The sequence below is a fragment of the Rattus norvegicus genome, chromosome 2, assembly GCF_036323735.1.
Source record: "Rattus norvegicus strain BN/NHsdMcwi chromosome 2, GRCr8, whole genome shotgun sequence".
In the NCBI taxonomy this organism is placed as follows: domain Eukaryota; kingdom Metazoa; phylum Chordata; class Mammalia; order Rodentia; family Muridae; genus Rattus; species Rattus norvegicus.
Window position 1 is genome coordinate 245,883,517 of NC_086020.1, and position 10,843 is coordinate 245,894,359.

The following is a 10,843-nucleotide window of genomic DNA, read 5'->3' on the forward strand; positions in this document are numbered from 1 at the left end:
AACTGACACGGAAGCCCTTTCTAAGTGTGGTGGTTCCGACCCATAGCCTGGGGCTCTGGACTGAGCGTAAAGAAGAAATGGAGCTGAGAGACTGTGTTCATCTTCCTCTGTCTCCCAATAAAATTGGCCCTGCTACTGAGACGAGCACACCGAACTCCCCACCTTGAACTCTGAGGCACAATGAACCCTTCCTTCCTTAAGTTGCTTTTGTAAGGATATTTTTAGGACAGTGAGGAGAGTTGACTAATGCCTGTCTCAAGCAATGAGGCTGGATGACCCAGGGGAGAGGGTGCCCGCAGAGTGACCATGGACAGGAGAGACAGTCAAGTTTCCTGCAGCAGAGGGAAGTTGATGAAAGATTTCTAGTGCTGGGGAGAAACTGTCAGACTGAGTCACACATACTCAGGACATGGGTGTTATAGACACAAGACCACTGAGACAAGGGAGAAGCTCCGAGGGACACACAAAAGGGTCAGGTCAACACCTGCCAGGTGAGAGACAGAAGCCTGTGGCTACATGCCCTCCTGTGTTGTTTCCCCTTCTCTCTGTCATGTCTGGAAGGCTCAAAATCCTGTGGGAGCAGTGTACACCTGTGGGCAGTGTTTTCGTGTGGCAGTCTGTGCCGGAGGGCAGTGTGTGCTTGTGGCAGTGTGTGGCTATGGTAGTGTGTGCCTGAGGTCAGTGTGTGCCTATGACAGCAGTGTTTTAAATATTACAAGCTTGAAGCCAAGCCTGCTTCTTTAAGCCCCACGCCTGTTGTTTCTCCAAAAGATGATGCAGAAAAGACACCACCACATGTTGGAAAAGACCACACGTGAGTACGTAGACAGAGTAGGAGTCAAATGCTGACTCTGAGTTTTATTCCCTCCCAAATACTTTGCTTATTCACCATCCTGGTCTTTGCTCACACCTCAGGTGGAAAATCTCATATGACTGCTTCACTGGGGTTTCACAAGCTCACAGATCCGCACTGTAACCCAATGGCTCTTGCAGCATCTGAGAGAAGATCCCTCGGATAAGCACAGTGACACACAGTAACATGGCAGGAGACAGATAATTACTGTTTCATTTGAAAGCGTATGTTCCACCTCTGAGGGCCAGTATCTCAAGGCTGGGGTCGAAGAAGAAACCAGCACAGAAACTGTTCCCCAGCTGCTCCCTCTGGCTCCCTTAGCTAGCTTTCTTAATCAGCTCAGGCCCCTGCTGAAGGGTGATTCCACCCAGTGCAAGGGGCCCATGTCCATCCATTGACAACCAAGGGAAGCCCCATAGGTGCAGCAACGGCCCTGTCTAATCAAGGCAGCTCTTCAGTTGGAGTTTCCTCTTCCCAGGTTTTACTGCTGTGAACAGACACCATGACCAAGACAACTCTTATAAGGACAGCATTTAATTGGGGCTGGCTTACAGGTTCAGAGGTTCAGTCCATTATCATCAAGGCGGGAATATAGCAGCGTCTAGGCAGGCATGGTGCAGGAGAAGCTGAGAGTTCCACATCTTCATCTGAAGGCTGCTAGAATACTGGCTTCTAGGCAGCTAGGATGAAGGTCTTAAAGCCCCCATGCACAGTGACACACCAACTCCAACATGGCACACCTTCTTATAGGGCTGAGCATATGTAAACCATCACACCAGGTGGCTCTAGGTTTGTGTCAAGTTGACCACTGAAGCAATCAGGACACTTTATTTACTTATGCTACACATATGAGTCCAGTGTAAGGATGTTTCTAGTAATCTTGTGTTACATTGAACAGCTGGACATCACAGTCTCACCAAGTTAATATACAGAATTAATTTTCACAGTCCCACTCTCCCTCCAACAATTAGAAAACTGAAAGGGGACCAACTGTGGCTGAAGACAGCAGTCATGAAAAGGAAGATTAGGCTATGTTTTTCTAGTTTCAACTATGCCATAGTTGTATGGGGGGGGTTGGCTTGTTTGTTTGTTTGTTTGTTTGTTTTCTACATGGTGAGTTCCAGGACAGCAAAGGCGACACAGAGAAACCTCCTCTCAAAAAAGCAAAAACTAAAAGCATATCAGATCACTGCCTCGCAGTGCTATTTATCAGGTAAACTGTATTGATACATAAAAGGCTTTTTTTTTGTTTTGGTTTTGTTTTGCTTTGCTTAAATTCACTGGAAACCAAAAGCAGAACTATTACAATCTTCTCAGGCTCACATCACAACCCCCCACTCAGCATGATAAATCGTGTGTTACCGTGGAAGTCCTACATCAGGGACTCGAGGTTGATATAGAACTCTTCTTTTTATAGTTGATTGCCAGCAGAGGCCAGGGTCCAAGAGGACTAGTGGGGTAGACCACAATGGTTGAGAAATTGTTACAAGAGTTGCTTGTGGCTGTGGGAGTATACGGAGTTTGGAGTTACTGGAAATTGGGGTGAAATTGTGGGGAAAGTTTTAGAGGGTCCCCTCCCATCCTCTCAATTCAGGGTGTGGGGCTCCCTGGGGGCCACTTGGATGCTCATTTCTTTTAGTTGGCAGACAGAGTGGACCAGGGAGAGTAGGGGAAGCTGATGAGCTGCTTTTCAGTAGAGAGGGGCTAGACTTCCAGAGAGAAAGGGGCGGGGGAGACAGAGACAGACACAGAGAAAGAGACAGAAAGAGACAGAGACAGAGAGACAGAGACAGAGACGGAGACAGAGAAAGAGACAGAAAGAGACAGAGACAGAGAGACAGAGACAGAGAAACAGACAGAGACACAGAGAGAGAGGCGCATGTAAGTATGTGAGTGTGTAGTCAAGTATGGGCATGGTCCTGTGAAAGCAAGCTGACTTTTTTTTTTCTTTTTTTTTTTTTTTCTTTTTTTCGGAGCTGGGGACCGAACCCAGGGCCTTGCTAGGGCCTTGAGCTTGCTAGGCAAGCGCTCTACCACTGAGCTAAATCCCCAACCCCAGCAAGCTGACTTTTAAGGCTTTATTAGTGCAGTCAGAACTCACTGCTAGACACTTCCCAGACTGTGTCCCGGTTCTTCTCCTGGCTTGTCTCTTTGCTTCACATTTCCTAGCAGGAAGCCCTACACTCATGACAAAGATCTAGCTCATCAGGGATGATTTATGAAGAATTTTAAACTGTTTACTTATTATGTGTGTGTGGGGGGGCATGCCTACACCATGACTCACGTGTGACTGTCAGAGGTTAAGTCTGTGGGAGTCAGCTCTCTACTTCTACCTTGTGGGTTCCAAGGATCAAACTCAGGTCCTCAGACAGCAGCAAATACCTGCTGAGCCTCGAAATCTATATTTTTATTAACTAAGGAAAGGGGAAGAAAATGGCCAACAAGTTATGACAATTGTCACCATGGCCTGGCAGGCATGTCCAACTCTGTGACAGGAAAAGGACATCTACAAAGTTCACCCCCTGAGAATCTCACAATTGGATTTAGAAATTAAAAAAAAAATAAAACCCTCATAATGTTTTAATTGAGTTTGTGGTTTTGCGCTGGGCTGCATTTGTAGCTCTCTCTGGTCATATGATTTTAGGCTGCAAAGTGGGCACTCAGAGGAAACTTTCTAGGCGTGCTGGGGGCTGAAGAAAGGCTCAGTCTGTGTCAGGTCTGTTCACTGGAAGCCTGTTGCTGCTGTCCTCGAAAGCAAACTGCTCCAACCCACAGCAGCACAGTAGAATGCCCCAGGCAGCTGCCTTCCCAAAGATGGGACAGTGGAATGGGACTTCTCAGTGCTCCTCCTAACCTCGCTGATCCCTCATATTAATTTCTATAGGGGGAAGGGTAGGCAACGAGCCAATACTGTTCAGAGAATACTTCAGCAGCTTCTGTCCACTTTGTCCCGTCCAGTTCTACTTTGAATAGTGAGTTCCTGGAGTGGATAGGATTTCACTAGTGGAAAGCACATTTACTCTGAAACCAGAAACAGCATGGTTTGGGGGCAGGGTGAAGAAGCTGTCTGTAGGTTCCAGATACTCCCTGGAGAAATGGCTGTGTCGGTTCAGACTCTGAGCTTTAGGGCTCCATTGCTGAAGGAATCCAGGGTCTTCTTTTCACCTGGAGAAGCCCCAGCAGCACCAGAGGCAGGAATGGACACGTGTGATGTCACCGGATCCCCCTCTTTAGTGAACATGGGTTGTTCCAGGGCCCAATAACACATTGTCACCCAATAGCAAATAAATGGATCCTCAGCCGAACAGAGAGTGTCCCCAGTTCAGCAAGCACCTTAGGGACAGAGCCTGGCTCTTTAGACCAGAAAGGAGACCTTCACAGCTTGGGTGGTAGGGAGGACTCACTGGCTACAATGATTCCTCCAAATCCTTAGAAAAGTTCACCTTCTAACTCCCCTTCAAGTTGTTACACTAAAGCAGTTTCACCGGTGTTTGTGGTGGGAGTGGGGTGTCCAATAATTGAGCACTAGTCTAGCATCTGGGAAGCCCTGAGCTTGAAGTCCAGCACTGAAAATAAATGTAGTGTTCTTGGTTACATTTTTACAGTTTTGGAGATGGGGAGGCATAGATCAAAAGTGTTTTCTGGATTAGAACTCAGTTGTAAATGCTGACTTGGCAGCCTAGATGCCTTGGGAGCAGGACTATCCAGAGGTGACATAGGGATGGAGGAAAACGCAGGCAGCAAGGATTACTGGTGCATGCTAAGGGCTCCCCAGATGTCAGGTGTTGATGTTATACTGACTTGGCTTTCTGATGGTTTGGGTTCTGTGGAGTATTTGTTTCTTTTTGTGGTACTGGGGATGGAATCCAGGATTTCCGGTATGCCAACCCAGCACTCTGCCTCTTGGCTTCATCCTAGTTCTTGGCCTTGCTGTTATCTCAGTGGAGACCTGCCTCTCCATTACAAGTGGATGTGGGCCCAGGCTAAGCATGCTCAGTCTGCATCTAGTCACCTGCACTTTTCTTCAAAAGAAGGAAGTTAGAATAGAATGCTGGCATTTGGAGTTTTCCAGGGAGGGTTCCTAGCAGAGAGCTATTTTAAGGCACAAGCAGGTAGTCTTGTGAAGATCAGAGGAGGTTTGCGTCTCAGAAGGGAGCCAAATCCCTGAAGATCAGCTGCTGCAGTAGAGCCCAGATAGCTTCTCAGAGATGCCAAAGCAGGGGGCCCCAACAGGCTTGATTCTATTCTCATGACCAAAGAGAAGCCATGAGAGGACAGGGACGCAGAAAGGAAAATAAGATCAGATGAGCGATTCCTGAAGCATCCAGCATCTGACAAACACTGAAGCCCCGACGATGACGTAAAGAAGTGACATTAATATTCCAAGCTAAGAGCACAGGCACATGCTCAGGAAAATGTGTTCAACCACATTCCTGCCGAGCCTTGAGTCTGCTCAGAAGATGGTGAAGTATCATGCCCAAAGCTGGAGAGAAGGAACGGAAACTGGAATGCTGGAGGGCAGGGGCGGGGCATGGAGTCTCTATGGGAAGGGCATGGGTATGGGGGGAGGGACAGGTGGGGCAACACGGGTGTGGGTAAGGGACACGGGTGTGGGGGAGGGGCACTGAGTATGGGGGAGGGGCGTGGGGCACAGGATGTGGGGGGCACAAGATGTAGGGGGAGGGGCACGGGGTGTGTGGAAAGGGGCCTGGGTATATGGGAGAGGGGCATGGGGTGTGTGTGGGGTGGGGGTGGTGTCCTACACTTGCTGCTTCCAGAAGCCCCTTTCACCCGGGTTGGAAGACAAAGTCTGGCAAGGGAGCCACACTCAAAGGATTTAGACAACAAACAGTTCAAGACATTTTACCATGTAAAACCTGGACTTAAATACCTGGCCCAGGTAACTTTGCGAAGAGAATGGGTATGACCTCTGCTTATGACAGCTAATGGACTTTAGCTATTGGATACTCACACAAGGGCACAGAGGTGAGACTGAGGTGTTGCTGCCAGAGAGCTGGTTTTTGTTTCAAAAAAACATAGAGAAGGGGATTTTCACACGAACTGCGGAGAAATCTCTCAGCCCCTCTGAGGACACCTGTCCAGGTCCTCTCCCCTCGGTAACACAAATCATGCTGCTGTGGTGCTGGCTCAGAGAACAACTCTGTCAATACAACTTACCACGCTCCCACTCTCCCTGCTGCTCAGTCTTACCATGCTATCTCTTGGAGAAAGAAGTTGGAGAAACTTCAGAAGGCATCACCCAGAACCTGAGGATGTCTGCCCAGTGAGGCCCCATCTTTACAGTGTAGACATCCGGGACCTGAGGCTGTCTGCCCAGTGAGCCCCATCTTTACAGTGTAGACATCCGGGACCTGAGGTTGTCTGCCCAGTAGCCCCCCCCCCCCCATCTTTACAGTGTAGACATCTGGGACCTGAGGCTGTCTGCCCAGTGATCCCCCATCTTTACAGTGTAGACATCCAGGACCTGAGGCTGTCTGCCCAGTGAGCCCCCCATCGTTACAGTGTAGACATCTGGGACCTGAGGCTGTCTATCCAGTGAGCCCCCCATCTTTACAGTGTAGACATCCAGGATCTGAGGTTGTCTGCTCAATGAGCCCCCATCTTTACAGGGTAGACATCCGGGACCTGAGGCTGTCTGCCCAGTGAGCCCCCATCTTTACAGTGTAGACATCCGGGACCTGAGGCTGTCTGCCCAGTGAGTGAGCCCCATCTTTACAGTGTAGACATCCAGGACCTGAGGATGTCTGCCCAGTGAGTGAGCACCCATCTTTATAGTGTAGACATCCGGGACCTGAGGCTGTCTGCCCAGTGAGTGAGCACCCATCTTTATAGTGTAGACATCCGGGACCTGAGGCTGTCTGCCCAGTGAGCCCCCCATCTTTACAGTGTAGACATCTGGGACCTGAGGCTGTCTATCCAGTGAGCCCCCCATCTTTACAGTGTAGACATCCGGGACCTGAGGATGTCTGCCCAGTGAGTGAGCACCCATCTTTACAGTGTAGACATCCGGGACCTGAGGCTGTCTGCCCAGTGAGTGAGCACCCATCTTTACAGTGTAGACATCTGGGACCTGAGGTTGTCTGCCCAGTGAGCCCCCCCCCCATCTTTACAGTGTAGACATCCAGGACCTGAGGCTGTCTGCCCAGTGAGCCCCGTCTTTACAGTGTAGACATCTGGGACCTGAGGCTGTCTGCCCAGTAAGCCCCATCTTTACAGTGTAGACATCTGGGACCTGAGGCTGTCTGCCCAGTGAGCCCCATCTTTACAGTGTAGACATCCGGGACCTGAGGTTGTCTGCCCAGTAGCCCCCCCCCATCTTTACAGTGTAGACATCTGGGACCTGAGGCTGTCTGCCCAGTGATCCCCCATCTTTACAGTGTAGACATCCAGGACCTGAGGTTGTCTGCTCAATGAGCCCCCATCTTTACAGTGTAGACATCCGGGACCTGAGGCTGTCTGCCCAGTGAGCCCCCATCTTTACAGTGTAGACATCCGGGACCTGAGGCTGTCTGCCCAGTGAGTGAGCCCCATCTTTACAGTGTAGACATCCAGGACCTGAGGATGTCTGCCCAGTGAGTGAGCACCCATTTTTATAGTGTAGACATCCGGGACCTGAGGCTGTCTGCCCAGTGAGCCCCCCATCTTTACAGTGTAGACATCTGGGACCTGAGGCTGTCTATCCAGTGAGCCCCCCATCTTTACAGTGTAGACATCCGGGACCTGAGGATGTCTGCCCAGTGAGTGAGCACCCATCTTTACAGTGTAGACATCCGGGACCTGAGGCTGTCTGCCCAGTGAGTGAGCACCCATCTTTACAGTGTAGACATCCGGGACCTGAGGTTGTCTGCCCAGTGAGCCCCCCCCCATCTTTACAGTGTAGACATCCGGGACCTGAGGCTGTCTGCCCAGTGAGCCCCGTCTTTACAGTGTAGACATCTGGGACCTGAGGCTGTCTGCCCAGTAAGCCCCATCCTTACAGTGTAGACATCCAGGACCTGAGGCTGTCTGCCCAGTGAGCCCCCCCCCCATCTTTACAGTGTAGACATCTGGGACCTGAGGCTGTCTGCCCAGTGAGCCCCATCTTTACAGTGTAGACATCTGGGACCTGAGGCTGTCTGCCCAGTGAGCCCCCATCTTTACAGTGTAGACACCTGGGACCTGAGGCTGTCTGCCCAGTGAGCCCCATCTTTACAGTGTAGACATCCAGGATCTGAGGTTGTCTGCTCAATGAGCCCCCATCTTTACAGTGTAGACATCCAGGATCTGAGGTTGTCTGCTCAATGAGCCCCCATCTTTACAGTGTAGACATCCAGGACCTGAGGCTGTCTGCCCAGTGAGCCCCCCATCTTTACAGTGTAGACATCAAGGACCTGAGGCTGTCTGCCCAGTGAGCCCCCCATCTTTACAGTGTAGACATCCAGGACCTGAGGCTGTCTGCCCAGTGAGCCCCCATCTTTACAGTGTAGACTTCTGGGACCTGAGGCTGTCTGCCCAGTGAGCCCCCCCCATCTTTACAGTGTAGACATCCGGGACCTGAGGCTGTCTGCCCAGTGAGCCCCATCTTTACAGTGTAGACATCCAGGATCTGAGGTTGTCTGCTCAATGAGCCCCCATCTTTACAGGGTAGACATCCAGGACCTGAGGCTGTCTGCCCAGTGAGCCCCCCATCTTTACAGTGTAGACATCCGGGACCTGAGGCTGTCTGCCCAGTGAGTGAGCCCCATCTTTATAGTGTAGACATCCGGGACCTGAGGCTGTCTGCCCAGTGAGCCCCCCATCTTTACAGTGTAGACATCTGGGACCTGAGGCTGTCTATCCAGTGAGCCCCCCATCTTTACAGTGTAGACATCCGGGACCTGAGGATGTCTGCCCAGTGAGTGAGCACCCATCTTTACAGTGTAGACATCCGGGACCTGAGGCTGTCTGCCCAGTGAGTGAGCACCCATCTTTACAGTGTAGACATCTGGGACCTGAGGTTGTCTGCCCAGTGAGCCCCCCCATCTTTACAGTGTAGACATCCGGGACCTGAGGTTGTCTGCCCAGTGAGCCCCCCCCCATCTTTACAGTGTAGACATCCAGGACCTGAGGCTGTCTGCCCAGTGAGCCCCGTCTTTACAGTGTAGACATCTGGGACCTGAGGCTGTCTGCCCAGTAAGCCCCATCTTTACAGTGTAGACACCTGGGACCTGAGGCTGTCTGCCCAGTGAGCCCCATCTTTACAGTGTAGACATCCAGGATCTGAGGTTGTATGCTCAATGAGCCCCCATCTTTACAGTGTAGACATCCAGGACCTGAGGCTGTCTGCCCAGTGAGCCCCCCATCTTTACAGTGTAGACATCCGGGACCTGAGGCTGTCTGCCCAGTGAGCCCCCATCTTTACAGTGTAGACTTCTGGGACCTGAGGCTGTCTGCCCAGTGAGTCCCATCTTTACAGTATAGTGTACAGCCGCCTCACAGCTATGGCTCCCACTTGGGTTCTCTTCTCTTGATCCACAGGCATATCTGTGAGCTACTTTGTTTCATCCCCACTGGCTCCCTGTGAGGATGAGCCACCACGTAGCCAACCCTCCCTTCCCCATTTTGGAAGAAGTGGTTGCCTGGAATGTACCAATATAACTGTGGAAACAAAGAGCAACAAACCGTTAGGCTGTTCCTCTAGTCACTCAATGACTCAGAATTCCTACCTAAAAAACAGAAAACGAAGCTTGAGCCAGTGTCTCTGGGATTGGCCAAAATGTCTGGATATTTGGAAATACTCAGATGCTGGGTACCAAATACACCCATCCTCTCCAAACCACTGACTCAACCTTGGCAGCCAAGACATGCCAAATAGCATTTAGTCAGAGATTTCATGGGATTAAAAAGAGTCAGTGAAAGGAATTTTGCTATAAACAAAATAAGTCCAGTTGTTTGTTATGATTTTTGAATCCCCCAGGGCCAGTTAAGTTCTCAGCATGCCTTAGTTAGGTAGCCTCCCACACCACCTGTCTGCCATTCTTTCTGAGTCTTCAGTGTAGCAGATGTGCTGGGCCGGCTGAAGAGATGAGGGCCATGGGTGAGTATGCCTGCTTTGAATTTGCATTTCCAGCACGTGGTGAAGGCCAGGCACGGATGCACATGCTGAAGACACAGTACTGGGGCAGAGGCCGACAGACCCAAGGAGCTAACTGGCCGGCCAGCCTGGCTGCAGTGCTGAGTTCTGTTTAGCTAGGAATCCTTTCTCAAGGCCAGAAGGTGGGGGAAAGATGGAGGAAGCCAGCTAACATCCTGTTTTGGCCTCTGCATGCTTGTGCATGGTCATGAATGTCTACACAGACACACATACAGGCAGCACACACACACACCCACACACACACATACACACACACACACACATGGGTGGGGAGACCTTGGTTCAAACCATTGTACCATCTGTAGATGAAACAAACAATAGCTTACCCCTATTAACCTGTGACATTCAACTGTGGTCACTCTAAGTTCCTAGCTCAGCTCCAAGCAGACCCTGACCGAACAGTAGGTTATAGGGGCTGACACCACATGGATTGGATCTCATGAGGCACAGCCATTCAACATAAACACGTTCTGTTCTTTCTACCTCCTCGGCCACCTCAGGGTTACTAGAGCTCTGACCACCTGCTGCAGAATCCCCCTAGGCTTGATAAGACTTCTAGTTCCCTCCACAGTGACAGAAAGTTATTGGCTCTGGGTACCACTATTTCTAACACTCCTTTCTGGCCCCCACCCCACCCCCAACTGTTGAGTGTCTTAAGATTAACAGCCTCTGGACTAGAACATTAGTGAAGATTTACCACGCTTCCAGAGAGCCATTGTTTCCAGTAATTCTGTAGAGCATTTACAAAGTCTGCCAAGTGCTTCACCAAGTAGGTAGGCTTGGGGTTGAGAATATTGTTTGGTGGTAGCATGCTTGTCTAGCATGTGTGAGGCTCTTGGGTTCCACTTTTGTTCGCT